Genomic DNA, 17,568 nt, shown 5'->3' with positions numbered 1-17,568 from the left:
CTCTATCTGCACAGCACCCAACATGGGGAGGGGGACGGGTGGGACACTCATTAATAATATCCCCATTGCCAAGGACCTCTGTTCAGTCCTGAACGGTGGGTTTTTCCTCCAGTTGTAGGGCCTGTCCCTATACTAGTGCTACTAAGTGTATAAAGGTATATAGTTATACCACCCCCTAGATTTTCTCTAATTGTTGAATATATTGTGCAATGTTAAATACATAGCACCCTTAAAGCTATCTGTCCATTTATCTTTATTTTTAAAATCTGAACACAGGGGCCAGCATATACTTGAGCTCATTGTTTGACGGGGAAATTTAAACATTAATAAAATAGTATACCCCCAAAAATTAATAATAATAATATCCCCATTGCACTGGTGGATGAACTGAGGCCTGCTGAAGAAGCAGAGTGCCCATAGCACTTCACTTGCGGGGAGAACACAACCCCTTCCTGTAGTTCAAATACAAGAGGACAATGTCTACAGAGGTCCTGTCTCTCCGCTGGGCTCTGTTCACAGGCCTGAGGGCACTCCCAGGTGCTCTGCTACTGCTCCGTTCTGGCGAGCCATGAGCTAACTGCCCCGGGGCCAACTCCACGGAAGGTGCACCTCCGCCCCCATCACCACCCTCTGCCGGGCGAGAGGCTGAAGCCCAGTGGACAGAGACCTACAGCCCATATCTCAGGCTGCTCCTGAGTCTATACTAATAGCACTTAGCTCTGGCCGCAAGAACCCTTCTGCCACTGAGTTGTGACTTCCCTCTCCTCCACTCTGGCTGTTACTGGCGAGACTCCCCAGGTAGGGCCTCCCTGCCTCCCATTCCCGTTCTCCTATCTGAGCTCGGGTCTCAGGTAACTGACACATGACCATCTGGAACCAAGACCTGCTTTTCTGAGAAGGAATTCCCCTCAAGGACGATCCAGTCACAGCAACTAAATCCTCCTTTATTTGTGCAAATATTTCCTAATATTTATAGCATACACTTTTCTTGCAATACCACACACATATACACATGCAATACACATGACATGTACAAATCCCCCCTACACATATTCATGTTTTATTATACACTTTTCCCCATGGTAGAGATAACATGTGGCTGACAGAGGTTTGAAGCCACTTATTCTGCAAGCCCATCCTGGAAGCTGACTGGTGGCAGAGAGGAATATGAGCTGTCAGAAAGGCCAAAGCAATTTCAGAGTAAACTGGCAGGGGGTGAGGGGTGGGCATGATCCAAGTAACAGGAGGGCCTTGCTCAGAACAGTTTCCAGCTCGTAGGAAAGAAAGATGCACTTACAACTTGCTTAGCCTGAAACTTGAGGCTAAAATTCCCTACGATGATTAAGCCCAGTAGACCAGATGATCTACAGACTTGCTTATGTTCAAAGAGTCTCTGTGCAGTGCATTTAACTTATTAAAAAACATTAACTTTTCTTTTCAAAGGCTTTCTCTAATCCACAGAAAACCTGGGTTGACATTCCCAAGAAGACTCAGTAGGCGTCTCAGTCCTATTGAGCCTGTAGGATCACACAGGCTAACAGCTGAGGATGTGATGTTGCCACACTGATGAAAATACAGGCAGCCCTCAACTTGGGAAACCTACCAGGTGATAGCAAGTGACCTTGGACAAGTCACTTAGCTCAGCTCCAAGCTTCAGTTTCCTCAGTGGTACCACAGGACCAACAGAAGAGTCCAGTCGTACCCTGGCCTCTGTCATCACTGAAATTTCCTCCTACTGGAGCCTGCAATGACTAACAGTAAAACCTACTGTTTTAGTGTTAGGAAAAGGGGCTCATCCCCAGGACAATATGGAAGAGGGAGGTAGGAGGATGCACCCTCCCAAGGCGCCCATCTTAGAGAAGAAGCCCCAGGGATGAGTAGGTGGTGGCGGTGTCAGAGGAGAAGGGAGTAGGCTGAGTCCCCGGGGGCCACATCGAGGAAGAAAAGGAGAGCCAAAGAGTCTACGGGCTTATCTGTGGCATGGCCCGAGGAATTCCCTGAGCTTGAGGGCCATCTTCACCCCATCGGAGCACACTGCAGTTGACTGGATGGTGGTGATTTCTCCTCCACCAGCCTCCCACCCCACACCCGCTGGAACCCAGTTCCTCCTTCATACCAGCTGAGGTTCAGGGAGACTCGGGCCTCAAAAGGATGGTCTTCTTCCAGGCTTCATGGGCTGCCCTAAAAACTAAAGCATTATTTTTTATGCTGTTTCCATGGGAATCCTCACTCCCAACAACCAACTTAAAAAGGACCTTTTGTAAGAAAAACAACCCACTTTCCAGTCGGGGGCCACCCGAGCCCATGGAGCTATAGCGAAGTACACACCTTCCCATACCAAGCAGAAGCTGGTGGTAATGAAATGACAGGGGAGGGGAAAACCAGGGTCAAAAATAACACAGACTTCCCAAAGCAACACGCCAGAGAGCAAAGACGACAGGAACTGGGCTTGGTCCGGTACCAGTCTGAATCCCCGCCACTAAGTAGGCACACAAGAAAAATTTGCTATTGAACTTTGGGTAAGTCATTTAGCTCTAGCCTTCAGTTTCCTCATCATTAATATGGGGCAATTAAAATGGTGTCATAGGATTTAAACAGAAATTAAATTTAATGAAAAAATGCACATGAAAAAGCTTGGTACTTCGAAGGGAACCAGCACATATGACCCTCTATTATGTGCTAGGAATAGCACATAACCTGGAAACAACCTTAGAAAGTGATGATGATGGTGGGGGGGGGCAGGGTGGTAACAGTAATGGCTGTTGCTGTCTGGTTTACTCTGTCTTACAACTACCACATGCCAGGCACATCATCTCATTTAGTTCTTACAACCACTTGGGAGACAGATATCATGTCCCCTCCATTACAAATAAGGAACCTGTGATCCCAGTGAAGCCAAGACTGCAACTCAGGTCTGTCTGACCAAAAATCGATGAATACAGACCCCTTCATTCACTTAGTGAATAAAGATGCCTTCATTCATTCTTCATATATTTACTGACCATCTTCTGTGTGTCAGGCTTCTGTGGAAGGCACTTGAAATAGAGCAGAGAAGAAGACAGACACTGTCCCTACTCCCATGTAGCCTGTGGTCCAACAGGGAGAAAAAGACAATTAAGCAAGCAATTACTATGATAGCAGGTGGTTAGTCAGGGTTCTCCAGAGAAACAGAATCAACAGGAGATATGTACGATATTATAGAGACACAGAGAGAGACGAAGGGAGGGATATTTATTTCAAGAAACTGGCTCACAATTAGGGGAGTAGGCAAGTCTGAAATTCATAGGGCAGCCTAGCAGGCTGGAAATTCAGGTAAGAATTGATGTTGCAGTCTTAACTCCAAAATCTACAGGGAAGGCAAGAAGGCTGGAAACTCACAGAGGGTTTTCTATGTTGCTGTCTGAGGTATAACTGCTTCTTCCTCCAGAAACCTCAGTCTTTGCTCTCATGGCCATGAACTGATGAGGTCAGGCCCACCCCACATTATAGAGGGCAATCTGCTTTTACTTAAAGTCAGATGATTATAAATGTTAACCTATCTACAAATGCCTTCACAGCATTATCTAGACTAGTGTTTGACCAAACACTAGTTTGGGGGGGTTGGTATATGGAGCATTAAGGAAACAGAGAAGAAACCTGAGGATTTAGGAAATGTTGAAAGGTTTAAGAAATAAGCAAGAATCAGAAGCTCAAAATGTTCCTCAGAAACTATGGAAATTTACTTATCAAAGACTTAACTCCTCATACAAATGTACCTGGGACTCCCTAGTTAAAGGAGCCCCAGTGAATCCTTTTGAGAACCAAATAATTCCTTAATCCATCAGTCTGCTTCCTAATATGATATGAGGGGGTATCCTTACACCATATTTTCATAAAGTGAGTCATGGTGGTGTACGCCAAAGAATCTTAAAGGCTGGGAGCAGAGCGTCTGAACAGTAATGAGCCAAAAAAGAAGGGGGTGCGTGTGCATCTAGCTATTACCAGGTGCCCCCAATTCCTGGGAACACTAGGGGTCAACAGAATCTCCCTCCTCCCCATCCACTAAGGACAAATGGCCATGTCCCACTTAAATCTTCCAACCTCATCCTCACTTGAGGACCAGAACTCTGGGACCTACAGCTGAGGAGTGGGAGACAACAGCGTGGGGAGGGAAAGAGGCGAAAAGGACTGCGTTTTGTTATTCGGTCACCATAAGGTCATCTGTTTGGTGAAACCGCAGATGAGTCTAACTTTTTAACAAGCAGCTCTCAGTGGGAATCACTCTCTCTCTCTCTCTCATTAGCAGGCAGGAAGGGTTCTCCGCTGTGGGCGGCAGTGAACTCCAAGCCCCAGAAGGCCTGCGGGTGGAGAGGAACCGGCAGTCAAGCACAAGAGGCAGGAGATAACTCTTCCTCGTCAGGCAGAGGAACAAGTGGCCCCTGATCCAGTCTCCCCAGGGGCCACTGCTGCCCCAGCCCCGCCTCCACCCCACCCCAGGGAAGGCAGGTGCCAAGCTGCTCTCTCCTCCACGTGGACGGCTGCAAGGAAAGCCAGATCGGCGTCCCTGTCAGTTCTACTCAACTTAGCAGACATTCCATAAATATCTGCTGAATGGATGAATGTATCTAGACCGTACAACAGGAGCACCGTATCCTCTTTAAATACAGATGGAGCAGATGCCTGGAAATGCTTTTCCAGTTGGAAGTGAGGATTCACAGAGAGCCTTTCACATACTCTATGGGTCGTGCTACCTGTTTATGAAGACCTAGGATCAAGGGAAGGCCACCTAAATCGTAAAGAAGCAGCAGAATCTGCAGCCCTGGCCTCCCTGGAATGCAGCTCTGACTCGAGCAGGTCAGCCTTAACCTGTGTGTCAGATTCCTCGTCTGTGAAACGGGACCGTCTCCTCCCAGGGCTGAGATGGGGGCCAGCTTCACACTGGCTGCCCTTCCCCTTCCAGAACCCAGCCGCACGCCAACCACAGGGAGGGCCGGGCATCTGAGGTCCGGAGCCAGCTGCCCAGACCTCATCGGCGGCCACGCACCGTCATCGACGTGCGTCTGACTCCATCGGCCGAGTCCCCGGCTGGGCGGGTTACTGAAGGCCTCGCTGGTGCTGCAGCAGATTCTCTGCCCAGAAGATTAATTTATTAACTCTTCCTGAAAGCTGTCTGTTTGGAAGAAGAATGCACAACTGGCTCCAGGTGAACGTGTGTTGCTAAAGACAAAGGCCCAGAAGACAATACCGCTCTTCCCCTTCTCTTCAACACCGGAGACCCCTGGCTTTCTGCAAGACCCTGGCTGGACCACGAGTAGTGAGAAGGTACACCACACACCCCCCGGGGGCCCTGGGGCTCCCCATGCGATTCTGCACCAGGCCACCCCCATATCCCAGCCCTGAATCCCAGCTGAGGGGGTCTTTCCTAGAGGCTAAGGCCAGCATCAGTCGTCCCTCAATAACACCCCTGCCTGTCACTGCCCCTCCACGGTCTGTCCTTCCCATCAGACTGGAAGCTCCCTGAGGACAAAGAGCCGGCTGGTCTATTTCTGCCACATCCCCAAAGCCCCATAAAACACCTGGCACACAGTAGGTGCTCAGTACATGTTTGTTACTCTGGACTGGGACCCCCTCCCCCACCAAAATGAGTTGCAGGGAGTCCTCTGAAACTGTATGCAAAGGCCTCTGTGTGAGGGCCTCTTGTGGTTGAAGTGCATGTGCACTGAAACATTTTTCTAGGAGACGTCCAAAGGCTTCATCAACTGCTCAAAGAGGACCAAACCAAAAATAGCCTCTGAGGGCAGTCAAAGGCTGAGCTCTCAGGTGGGAATTGTGGGTGAACCCGTAACACTCACCCCTTACCCTGAGAGGCAACAGTCCTTAACGGCCTCTCCCCACTTTGAACAAAGTTCCCCCTCCATCCCAACTGCCTTCCCTCCTCCCTCCATTTAGTCAGACCCTCCCTCCCTTCAGGAACTCCCTCCACACCACCTCCTCTGAGAGGTCCCCCCGGAGCCCCCAGTGAGAGCCTGCACTCTCTCCCACTTGTGATGACCAGGTGACCAGGTGCCACCAGCATGACGCCCACCCCTCTAGTTAACTATAGCTTAGCCCTAGGGCACTAACATCCTGGGACCCCCTATAGTCTGTGAGCTTCTTGAAGACAAGCACTTCCTCAAGGTGTGCATCATATCAGGAGCTCAATAATTAAATATGCATTAAATTCAGGCATTCAGGGTGGTGTGATCAAATAACAGATTGCCAAGTCCAGGCTCATTTTTAGTAAAGACTTTTGCTTACACAATAATACCACAAAAATTTTTAAAACACTATCCCACCATACAAACAAAATCAACTAATATGTTTTTCCCTGTTCTCTCCCAGACCTTGTCCATAAGCACAGGTAAGATTTATATAGTTATATTCAAAATATAAACACAATGTTAGCCTCCAATATCTTTCCCCTTAACACTGCCTCTCTAAACATGCTTTCACTTGGGACTGAAAGCCTGTATTTTGTCCTGAGATTCTCCTCATGGGGTTTCTAGAACAACCAACCCAGCAGATGTCGAGCTGTGCAATTCCATTCTTTCGTAACGGAACATTTTTTTCCCATAGGCAACTTCTCTTCCCCAGGTGTTAAAGCAGATTTTCTTTTCTCGTTTTCCAGAACATCAAAGGTCTATTTTCACATGAAAGCACTCAACTGAATATGTAGTAAAACAAACTGGCCTCCCCCAGAAGCCTCACCCATGCAGGATCCTCCCTGGTGAACGGATTCCCAGTACAGATTTGGGAACCACCCCGGGAATACCCAACTCCTGGACGCCAGAATCCTGCCCAACGCTTCTCAGATCTCTGACCACTCCTGGGAGCCTGGCCCCTTTTCCCTGGGCTCCCCGCACTACAAGTGTATGATTCCTCCCTCTCTCCTCTCTCCCTCACCAGTGAGCCCAGCCAGGCCCAACCCCATCCCTGATGTCTGCCCGGGGCTGTCCCCAGCGCCTCCCCACAGCCACTCCCCTGCCCAGGATGTGCTGCCACCACACACCCCGGGGACTCTGCCTGAGCTCTCTTTTATCTGCCTATTTACATTAAAAGGAACAATATGCTCCCATCAAACGAGGAAAAGGCTGGCTTGCTGTCATCTCAGGGCTTTTTATAAAATAAAGGGTCAACAGGACTGCGCATCATCTGGCTTCTCCAAACACAACATACAGAACCCCAGAAAAGCGTGACAAGCTAAACAGATGCTCCCCAAATGCTCCCAGTACATTAAAAAAAAAAAAAAACCTCTGACTCTGTCCCAAGGCAGGAAAACAGCATTAGGGAAGACGCGTCCTACCAAAGCAGCAGTTTTTGTGTCACTGAATAAGAAGTATGTTTTAGTGTCCGAATTCCTTTCCCAGAAAAATAAGCATGACGTTCAACCTCATTATTGACTGGGGAGATGCAAATTAAAACCACAACGAGCCACCACAAAATTGGCAACAGTTAAAAAGTCTGATAATAACAACTGTTGGTGAGAATCCGGAGCAATGAAAACTCCTACCTATCTACTCCTAGCCATACAAATAATGCAAGAAGGGGATCTTTAAACACAGTTTCTAGCCAACTTCAGTTGTCCGGACCCTATGACTTGGCAATTCCACTTCTGGATGCATAGTCTTATGAACTCTCCCATATATACACCAGGAGGTATGCATGAGGATATTCACAGCAACACTGTCTGAGCAGACAAATCAGCAACTCGAATGTCCATTGAAAGGACAAAAGACAAATCGTGGTCCCAGTGAACAGCAGCTAAAAGGCATCAATGGGGCAGCCCATGCAGACAGCAAGCTAAACGCCACAAAGTATTCTTCAAGGGTGGAAAGAAGCAAACCTCATGTGGTGGGTGGGTCCGTGCTTCAAACTAGGGAGAAACACACAGGGGTGTGAAGGGGGCTGGGAACAACATTCCACTTCTCAGCCATGTGGTGATTATGTAGGTTACTGTTTTATTGGTGTTCGTCCTTGACTCGCGCACAGCACGTGTTTTTGTACCTATGCAATATTCTACACGTGGGGGAAAAATAAACTCAACTCAAGGCCTCTCCCCTCCGTACGACCGTTTTTTTCCTCTGGGACCTCTTGTTCTCTCTAAAGGAATCTTACGTGTTAAGGGCTCCCAGTACTGACTACCGCCCTCTTCCCTTGAGCCAAGTCAAAATTCTATCAAGGAGACACAAAACCAAAAGGGAAATGAATCTATTCAGACTGCAAAGCCAAATGTACTCTAGAAAAATCTCTGCACTCACAGCACATGCTAACTGGGGTTGTACCGGCAGAGACAGTGCTTCTGGGATGTTTGACCAGATGTTGTCCTGCCCCCTGAGCCAACTGCCCCCTCCTCCACCACAGCGCCACCCCCTACCCTCCACCCATCTGGTTCAGCTGATTCACACACCACCTGGGACACCCCCTACACCTCAAGTCACCTCCTCGGACTCCCAAGAATCCATCCCTATGCTGCCATCCCTGCTTCCACCCGAGCCAAGTAATCCAGGGTTCGGTCTCTACTCTTCCCTCTCCCGATTCACTCTCCTACCATGTCACAGTCCTAGCTCCTGAAATTCTAATGCTGTTCAAGGAAGCTGACCCCACGTATTAAGCAGATAAAGTCTTTCTCACAGCAAAATCAAAGCTGTATCGTAAACCACCCCTGCCTCTACCTGCATCTTCTCTCCTCATCTGAGCACTCATTTACTGTCCTCTGAATCAAGTCACCTGATATAATAATATAAACAAAACAATAATAATAACGCCTACCTACTGCATGTTTACAATGCACCTAGCAACGTGCTGGTCAACATAAGAGTACACAAAAAAGAAAGAGACACAGTCGCCCATATGCATAACCACAAAAAGGGATTTTGTTAACTGAAAAAAGCAGGCTGCAAAATTATACATATAAAAGGATCTCTTATTTGTAAATCATAATATATATTTTTAGTACACACAGAAAACATATGGAAGAATATATTCCAATTCATTAACTGTAGTAGTGGAGGACAGGCAGCCCTATATAGGTACCTTTACTTTGGATGCTATGAATTCTCTAATGTTTGATTTTTTATTATGAGCATGCATTATTTATGTAATAGGGAGTTTTTAAAAATAAATTTTAAAAGAAAGAAAGCCAGACAAAATTCCAACTCTCAGGAAGCTTCCATTTGGCTGCTAAAGTAGAAGTTAACACACAGAATGAGAGTGAACAAGATAGCATAAAAAATCCAGTTACCGGCTCCTTCCAGGAGAAGGACAGGATATCACAAGATGCCAGTTGCCCAACTCGCACAATGAACGCCAAAGGAATTAGAAGCAGAGATCAGCTGGCCACAAGTTTTCAGAAGGGTGTGCAGGCAGAGAGGGATTTGCTACGGCGATGGATGGAGAAGGGAACAGAGGGATGGCATGAAAAGGGGGCCAAGCCAGGAGTGACAACCTCCCTGGACTCTCTCAGGCCTTAGTTTCCCAGTTTCCAAAGCAGTATGGAATAATCTGCCCTCCCTATAAGTAGATCATTTTGAATGCACATAAGCCAAATATAATCTCAACCAAGCCAAAAGGAATATCCCAAATATACCTTTTTTAAAAAACTTACTTTAGGGACTTCCCTGGTGGCGCAGTGGTTGGGAATCCACCTGCCAATGCAGGGGACACGGGTTCGAGCCCTGGTCCGGGAAGATCCCACATGCCGCAGAGCAACTAAGCCCGTGCGCCACAACTACTGAGCCCGCGCTCTAGAGCCCGTGCTCCGCAACAAGAGAAGCCACCGCAATGAGAAACCCGCGCACCACAAAGAAGAGTAGCCCCTGCTCCCTGCAATTAGAGAAAGCCCACGCACAGCAACGAAGACCCAACACAGCCAAAAATAAATAAAATAAATAAATTTATTAAAAAAAAAAACTTACTTTAAAATAATTTTAGAATGACTCTAAGAAATGCAAAGAGAGTTTAGAGAGTTCCCCTATACCCTTCACCCAGCTTCGTCTAATGTTAGTATCTTACATGAACCATAATACATTTATCATACTAAGAAATTAACATTAATTCAATACTATTAACTACAGACTTTTTTTGGATTTCACTAGTTTTTCCACCGATGTCCTTTTTCTCTTCCAGGATCCAATCTAGGATACCACACTGCTTTTAATATAACTTGCTTTTAAACAAGCAAACATGTTATGATTATTTATTCTCTCTTGCTAAGAAAATGTGCTGGCACTCAGGGCAAAGACTTCGTCCTTCTCCTCACCACCAAAGCAAGCAATCTTTGACAGATCTGCCAGCCTCCAAAGGGAACAGAATTTGATCCACAGTGAGATAAAAACCCAGACAATGACCAAACCTCTTAACCCTCCATAAGCAGCCACAACCCTGGCCTCTCTCCACGGCAACTAACTGGTATTTAAAAGTAATTTATGTTAATTGCAATCGGGCATATATGAACATTACAAAGCAAGTTGGCTTCAAACAAAAAGGCTCGAGAGAGGAGCCTAACAAAAAATTAATTTTGTAAAAGACCTATTTCTTATTCCAACTTGTTTTTAAATATATGTTCTGAGTCACACCCCATTAACCAACTCAATTTATTAATAATCTCAGGGCAACCAACTACCTTAGATCATGCAAAGATGAAATCTTGCATTAAAAAAGAAAATGAAATATCTACACACAAACATTAAGCAGGTAGTCAGCTGTGATGACCAGAGAGGATTATAATTTTTTTTTTTTTTTTTAACCAGAATTTGTGGTAGGGCAGAAAGAAGAAGGTACCTGAACCAGTAACTCAAACTTTGCGAAGAAAAATTTTCTCCCTGAGCATGAGACTATCAAATACGACTGGTTCAAAGAAAGTTCTCTGGAATTCCCTCCCCATAACAGAAGTCTGTGATGGGAGAAGGCCCCATATTCTCAAAGACCCTTCTTTTAGCTGAGGAAATGACGGTGCTGTTTTGGCATTTTAAAGCAAGAACAAATACTTTAGCTATAAAATCCACTTTGTAGATTGAATCAGCAAGACAGCTGTTTATACAGAAACCCTTTCCTCTCTCCCTCCAAGCCCCTCAGTGATTCCTATCAGTAATAAAACACTGGCTAGAACAAAGAAAAACAGAGTTTGAAAAAGAGAAAAAGGCACCAAGAGCACACCCCACCGTCTTAATACCAACACAGCCCCCTGCTCTGAATGATGCTTCTCAACCTATCCTGCTTGTAAAAGAAAAAAAAGAAATGTCCCCAAAGCAGACCAGCTTTTTGTGGCAGAGCCAGAAACTGGGTTGTTATTTGTGTAAAATGCTCCATGGGTGTGACACACTGCATCTTTGATATGCCCTAGGCTTTGAAGTTTGCTCTCTTTTTAGCCACAGGGAAGCTGCATGACCCACCAGCACTCTTCCTTCTCCCCCGCCTCCCCACCATGGGCCACCATACTAAGCACGTATGGCAGCAGGACCACCGGACTAATTCCTGAGTGACAGAGGCTCGAGGAGAGAAGGAGGGACGGGAAGGCACATGACCATCATCACGGGAAACGAAATCCCAAGAATCCTGTTTGTCCTGGAGGGTGAGCAGTCTCCCACACCCCAATTCTCTCCTGCTGACCCTTCAAGGCCCAAGTCCAATGTCCTTCCTCTGTGAAGCCTTCCCAGCTCTCCCGCTACTCCCCCCTCGCAGGTTCCGTACCACCACCTTCAGCATCCTTCACCTGTTGATTTAGCACCTACACCTGTGGATGACCTGCCTTCCCAAACAGACTGCAACTCAAGGGCCAAGCAGGCCCCTTCCTCATCTCTGTAACGCCAGCACCATGCCCTGCACCCAGCCCAGAGCAGGGGATCAACAAATGTTTGTTCAGTGAATGAACACAACTCAGCTACCCCCAGAAACCACATTACTAAATGCTAATTACCACTCGCTGCATGAATAATGAATGAAGAAATGAACTAACAACTGTCTCCTTGTTAGCCAAGTTGCCAAGTCCTTCAGGAGCACAAAGAAGGGACCAACTGACTTGTGGCCTTCGTCGGATGGTTCAAAGACGAGACGGCCCGTCTTGAAGGGGTGTGCGAGAGGCAGGGAAGAAAGGCCACGCCCGTCCTGCAGCTGGCAGCACACTGAGATTTTACCAATCCAGCTCACTTCCCCAGGGCAACAAGTCCCCTGGAGCTCGTCTTTGTGTGGCAAACTCAGGGATGTCAGCAGGACAGCCCAGCTGTCCGAGGACAGACTCAACCGCGCCTTTGCCCACAACCCACCCCAACAGGGCCACGCCTCAGCTCACTCATCTGCCACAGCCCCCTGCACCTGCCAGTACTTAAAACTCAAAGCCAGATGCTCAAGCAGCACCCAACTGGAGTGCTGTACCGGAGCAAACAACCAGGCAAGATTTATGAGAAAGGAGGCACCAATCTCTTCCCCACTCACTGGAATAAAAAGGTCATATTCATTCGATCTGGTGCCGGTTAGACCTGGATGTTCCCAAGTCTAGGATTCATTCTACCCACCAAAAAAGAAACAAGTCCGTCTCCAGCATTTGTTATTTGTAGACTTTTGAATGATGGCCATTCTGACTGATGTGAGGTGGTACCTCGTTGTAGTTTTGATGTGCATGTCTCCAATAATTAGCGATGTTGAGCATCTTTTCATGTGCCTCTTGGCCACCTGTATGTCTTCTTTGAAGAAATGTCTATTTAGGTCTTCTGCCCATTTTTCGACTGGGTTGTATGAGCTGTTTGTATATTTTGGAAATTAAGCCCCTGTCCATTGCGTCATTTGCAAATATTTTCTCCCGTTCCGTAGGTTGTCTTTTCGTTTTGTTTATGGCTTCCTTCGCTGTGCCAAAGCTTGTAAGTTTGATTAGGTCCCATTTGTTTATTTTTGTTTTTATTTCTATTGCCTTGGGAGACTGAAGTAAGAAAACATTGATACGATTTATACTGGAGAGGGTGTGGAGAAAAGGGAATCCTCCAACTTGTTGGTGGGAATACAAGTTGGTGCAGCCATTATGGAAAACAGTATGGAGGTTCCTCAAAAAACTAAAAATAGAGTTCTTATATGATCCAGCAATCCCACTCCTGGGCATATATCCAGAGAAAACTTTAATTCAAAAAGATACATGCACACCCCTATGTTCGTAGCAGCACTATTCACAATAGCCAAGACATGGAAACCACCTAAATGTCCATCAACAGATGACTGGATAAAGAAGATGTGGTATATATGTACAATGGAATGCTACTCAGCCATAAAAAAGAACAAAATAATGCCATGTGCAGCAACATGGATGGACCTAGAGATTATCATACTAAGTGAAGTAAGTCAGACAGAGAAAGACAAATATCACATGATATCACTTATATGTGGAATCTAAAATACGACACACATGAACTTATCTATGAAACAGAAACAGACTCACAGACATAGAGAACAGACTTGTGGTTGCCAAGGGCGGGGTGGGAGAGAAGGGAAGGACTGGGAGTTTGGGGTTGGTAGATGCAAACTGTTACATATGGAATGGACGGAAAACAAGGTCCTACTGTATAGCACAGGGAACTATATTCAATGTCCTGGAATAAACCATAATGGAAAAGAATATAAGTAAGAATGCATATATACGTATAACTGAGTCGCTTTGCTGTACAGCAGAAATTAACACAACATTGTAAATCAACTCTACTTCAATTAAAAAAAAAAAAAAAGAAAAGAAACAAGTCTGCCTCAGGAAGCCTTCATTAGGGTCATCTGTAGGGCCCGTCTATCCCCGTATCCCACACCACTGGGGAGAGGCAGAATCAGAGATGTACAAACACACTTGAGAGAGACAAAAGAACTTTTTTCAGTTATTCTGAATAATCCTTAGAGAAAGTAAACATGCATCACCTATGCATCTACATCTAATATCCTATATTCCTTAAAAAAAAAAGTAGAAGCACTGATTATATATTCAGAGGATGTGCTATACATCCAGGAAAAAATTATGATCAGATACTTGAGCCTTTACTGATTATGCAAATAATCAAGTCATGGCAAGGTACCACCGAGCTCTGTCCCTGTTTGGGGGGGAGGAGGAGGCGGGCTCTCACTGCCCAGGAGCTCACAGCAGGCCTCAGCCCACCAGCACCCCCTCCTCCCTACCCAGGCCAGGAGCTTCCCAGAGCTCCACACATACCCCTCAGTGGCTCCGTACTCCAACTGGAAGCAGGACATGTCGTGTGAAGGTCCTTCCAATGGTCAGGGCCCTGGGTCTCCCTCTCCCCAGCCTGACCTGCCACCCCAGGCTCTGGAGCAAACACCACTCCTGATTCACCAGGAGCAGCTCTGAAAACCACAGGAGCTCAATACTGCCAACCAAGTAGATGGACTTTTTTTTATTAACCTTGGTGAACCTAAGCAGTAAATTGTTCAAATGTCCTCAGTTTTGCAATCGAGGCCCTCCACCAAGAAAATAAAATCTTACATTTTGGTTCAAAAGATTAGCTCTTTACTTAAAAGGCCCTTATTCTGGAACCTTTGGTACTGGGAATGAACTCTCTCCTTGACCTCGCTCGTTCCGTAAGCTAATGGGTTTTCTTAAAGTGGGGTACACCTACCATAAGCAGGGTCCTTTCTCAGCGTAGAGCATGCATCTCCTTCACCTCCCTAAAATCTTAAGCTCCTAAAGGCAATTGACAGAAAGGCTGTAGAAACTCTCCCATCATTCCTGGCCCCAAATGCTCCCAAGGGCAACATGGGGCCACCTCTCCACATGGCATACCTCGAGGACCTGGTTACGGTCCCAGACAGGGGGGAACGCCAGCAGCTGGAGATGCCAGGGGGGTTCTTACACCAGTACTGGCTCAGCACTGACTCACCATCTCTCCAAATACCCCCGCCCCCCCGCCCCACTCCCCTGGAGTCTCCAGGCCTAAGGCACGGGGGCGGATGGGGGGGGGCGGTTAACTCTCACTGCCACCTTGTCACACTCACTCGGCTTCTGCTCTTGTCCAGGCCCTGTTCTCTTAGCTAAGTGGTCTCCCTCAAACCCCACAATGCTGCTGAGAATTTTCTTTCTAAAAGATGAATTTGGTCCTGCCGTTCCTCACAAGCCTGCATGACTCCAGACTGGCTTCGGGTACAGGCCCTATCAAGCCATATCTTGGCTTCAAACGCAGAATCTTTCCTGTTCTTGCCCCCACACCACCTGTCCAGCCTCTTCTCCCACCCAAACCCTGACCCCGCCCGCCGCCAGCCCCCTTCCCCTGAGACCGCTGCCCCACCGCTCTGTCCTGCACTCATGGTGCCCCCGAGGGCCTTCCCAGCCCCCAACCCAGTCCCCACGAAGGCACCTCCTCCAGGGATCCATCCCCTCCTGTGTCCTCCTGCCTCTGCCTCCATCAGAGCATTCTCCCAACCCCGCTGAGGATGGGGGCTATTTTGTGTTTCGCTTGCATCCCTGTATCCCCATCTCCGGCACAGTGCTCAGCCTACGGCGGGGGGCAGGGGGAGGGGCTGGGGGAGTGGCCTCAGTCTGTGAATTTACCAGCCCTCTCTTGCCTGTCCCGGTTCTTAGGAGAGGGTGCTAGTGAGGCTGGGGCCCTGAGTCCCAACCCCCTGGGCAACCTTGCCCTACACTTGGAAAAAGCCAGTTCAATGGCCAGCCACCTGACTGCTGGTCACAAGGGGGGCGAGGCCAGAGTGCACAGACAGCTCGACACGACCCAGTCCTAGTGCGGGGAGAACAATTCCGGTGTGTGCCCTGCTGGTGACAGGTCAGGTGTGTCATCTCTGCACATAAGAAAAAGCAGCGGAGTCAATCCATCTTTCAGCATCCTATAACGGTACTAAGCAGCATGTTTAGCTGTTATTTCAATAAGCCTTATTAAGACCCAATTTTCTTGGGTCTTCTTTCAGATTCTGCAGCATTAAAAGCCTCGCTGCTTAATTACATTAGGAGCACCTGTATATATTATGTGCAATAAATCAACTTTAATTTACCACCACACAAGGCTATTCATCTTCTCCGGGTTATTTATTGCTCAGTATTATTGGTGCTGAACTGTATCCTCTCCGCTGTAAGAAAGAACAGTTGGGGTAAGAAAAGGCAAAGCTGTATTCCAGAACGCTCCAGGATCCTGATCACACGGGTACACAGCAAAAAGGCAAGGAAAAAAAGGAACATATAAGCGAATCTTGGCAATCTGCTCCTTGCTATTTTCCCTAAACACTCCCCAAACATTGTGATGTTTTCTTTTGCACACGTGCACACACACACATACCAGTTACCCACTGAAACAGGCCCACAGCTCTTGCCAGCAAAGTGAGAACCAGGCGTGGGGCGCTGGTTTGGCCAGAAACAGGGACACACTGCAGGCCAGAGCAGACGATCCTCCTGTCACCTCACTGCCGCCGGTGCTGGCCCAGCCCTCGGACGACGCAGGCAGGACCCGACAGACAGATCCAGGGGCAGAGATGAGCAGCTTGCAGCCATCCACACCCGCCACGCCCACGCAGCACCCAAATCGGGCAACCTGGAGCAGGCAGAACTGTTGCCAGATAATCCGAGCTGAAGACGGACACTGTGATGACACTGGGGACCCTCGTTCCTTGAGAATCTGAAAAACGCTGTCGTTAAGGAGTCACAAAGCTCTGTGCAGACCCACACCCTCACCACCCCCCACGTCAGCACCACCTGGGCCTTCAACTGAGGCCTCGATTTCAACACATCCAGGGAAGGGCCCAAGTGATTCTTCTGCACAGTGAAGTGTAAGAACCATGAACTGTCATAAAGCCTCAGGAGTAAGGCTGACCATCCATTCCAGAATAACATACTGGAATAATTTAAGTAAGAGTAGGTTCCTTCCTCCTTGCCTGGTTCTAGGCTCAGCCCTTTACTTCCATTAATTCCTCGCAACCACCCCAAAGAGGGCACTATACTCTCACCACATTTTACAGGTGAGAAAATGGAAGCACAGAGAGATTAAATAACTTGCCCAGAGTCCCATCTTCATACCTGGCCAGGTAGTCTGGTCCCAGCACCTATGCTCTCAACCACTAGGCTATACTGCCTCTCCCAGCCCTGATCCCCACACCCGCTCCAACTGGACAAGCGTCTTTTGTTCTAAATGAGAGGGAGGCCAAAGTCACTGAGACATCACGGGGCTCACATGCAGCCCGTAAAGCCGTCTGGCTCCCCCAAGTTCAATATCTAAAGCTGGGCTTCCCTGATGGCACAGTGGTTAAGAATCCACCTGCCAATGCAGGAGACACAGGTTCGAGCCCTGGCCCGGGAAGATCCCACATGCCGTGGAGCAACTAAGCCCGTGTGCCACAACTACTGAGCCTGCGCTCTAGAGCCCACGAGCCACAACTACTGAGCCCGCATGCCACAACTACTGAAGCCCGCATGCCTAGAGCCCGTGCTCCGCAACAAGAGACGCCACCGCAATGAGAAGCCCGCGCACTGCAATGAAGAGTAGCCCCCGCTCGTCACAACTAGAGAAAGCCCGCGTGCAGCATCGAGGACCCAACACAGCCAAAAATAAATTAATTAATTAATTTAAAAAAAAA

At 47.7% G+C, this 17,568-nt stretch overlaps 1 protein-coding gene and 1 long non-coding RNA gene across 15 annotated transcripts in view; both read right to left on the bottom strand.

Moving 5' to 3' along the window:
* Positions 1–17,568, bottom strand: part of MSI2 (musashi RNA binding protein 2) — a 391,787-nt gene that overhangs the window by 343,426 nt on the left and 30,793 nt on the right. The window lies entirely within an intron of this gene.
* The window catches only part of LOC309618354, a 34,208-nt gene continuing 25,002 nt past the window's right edge, over positions 8,363–17,568 (bottom strand). The window contains exon 3 of the long non-coding RNA XR_014238435.1: positions 8,363–16,613. This is a non-coding gene — a long non-coding RNA (uncharacterized lncRNA). The remainder of the gene's footprint in view (positions 16,614–17,568) is intronic.

This window comes from Balaenoptera borealis (genome assembly GCF_965194805.1).
Source record: "Balaenoptera borealis genome assembly, chromosome: 20".
Taxonomy (NCBI): Eukaryota; Metazoa; Chordata; class Mammalia; order Artiodactyla; family Balaenopteridae; genus Balaenoptera; species Balaenoptera borealis.
This window is presented reverse-complemented; position numbering and strand designations above follow the sequence as displayed.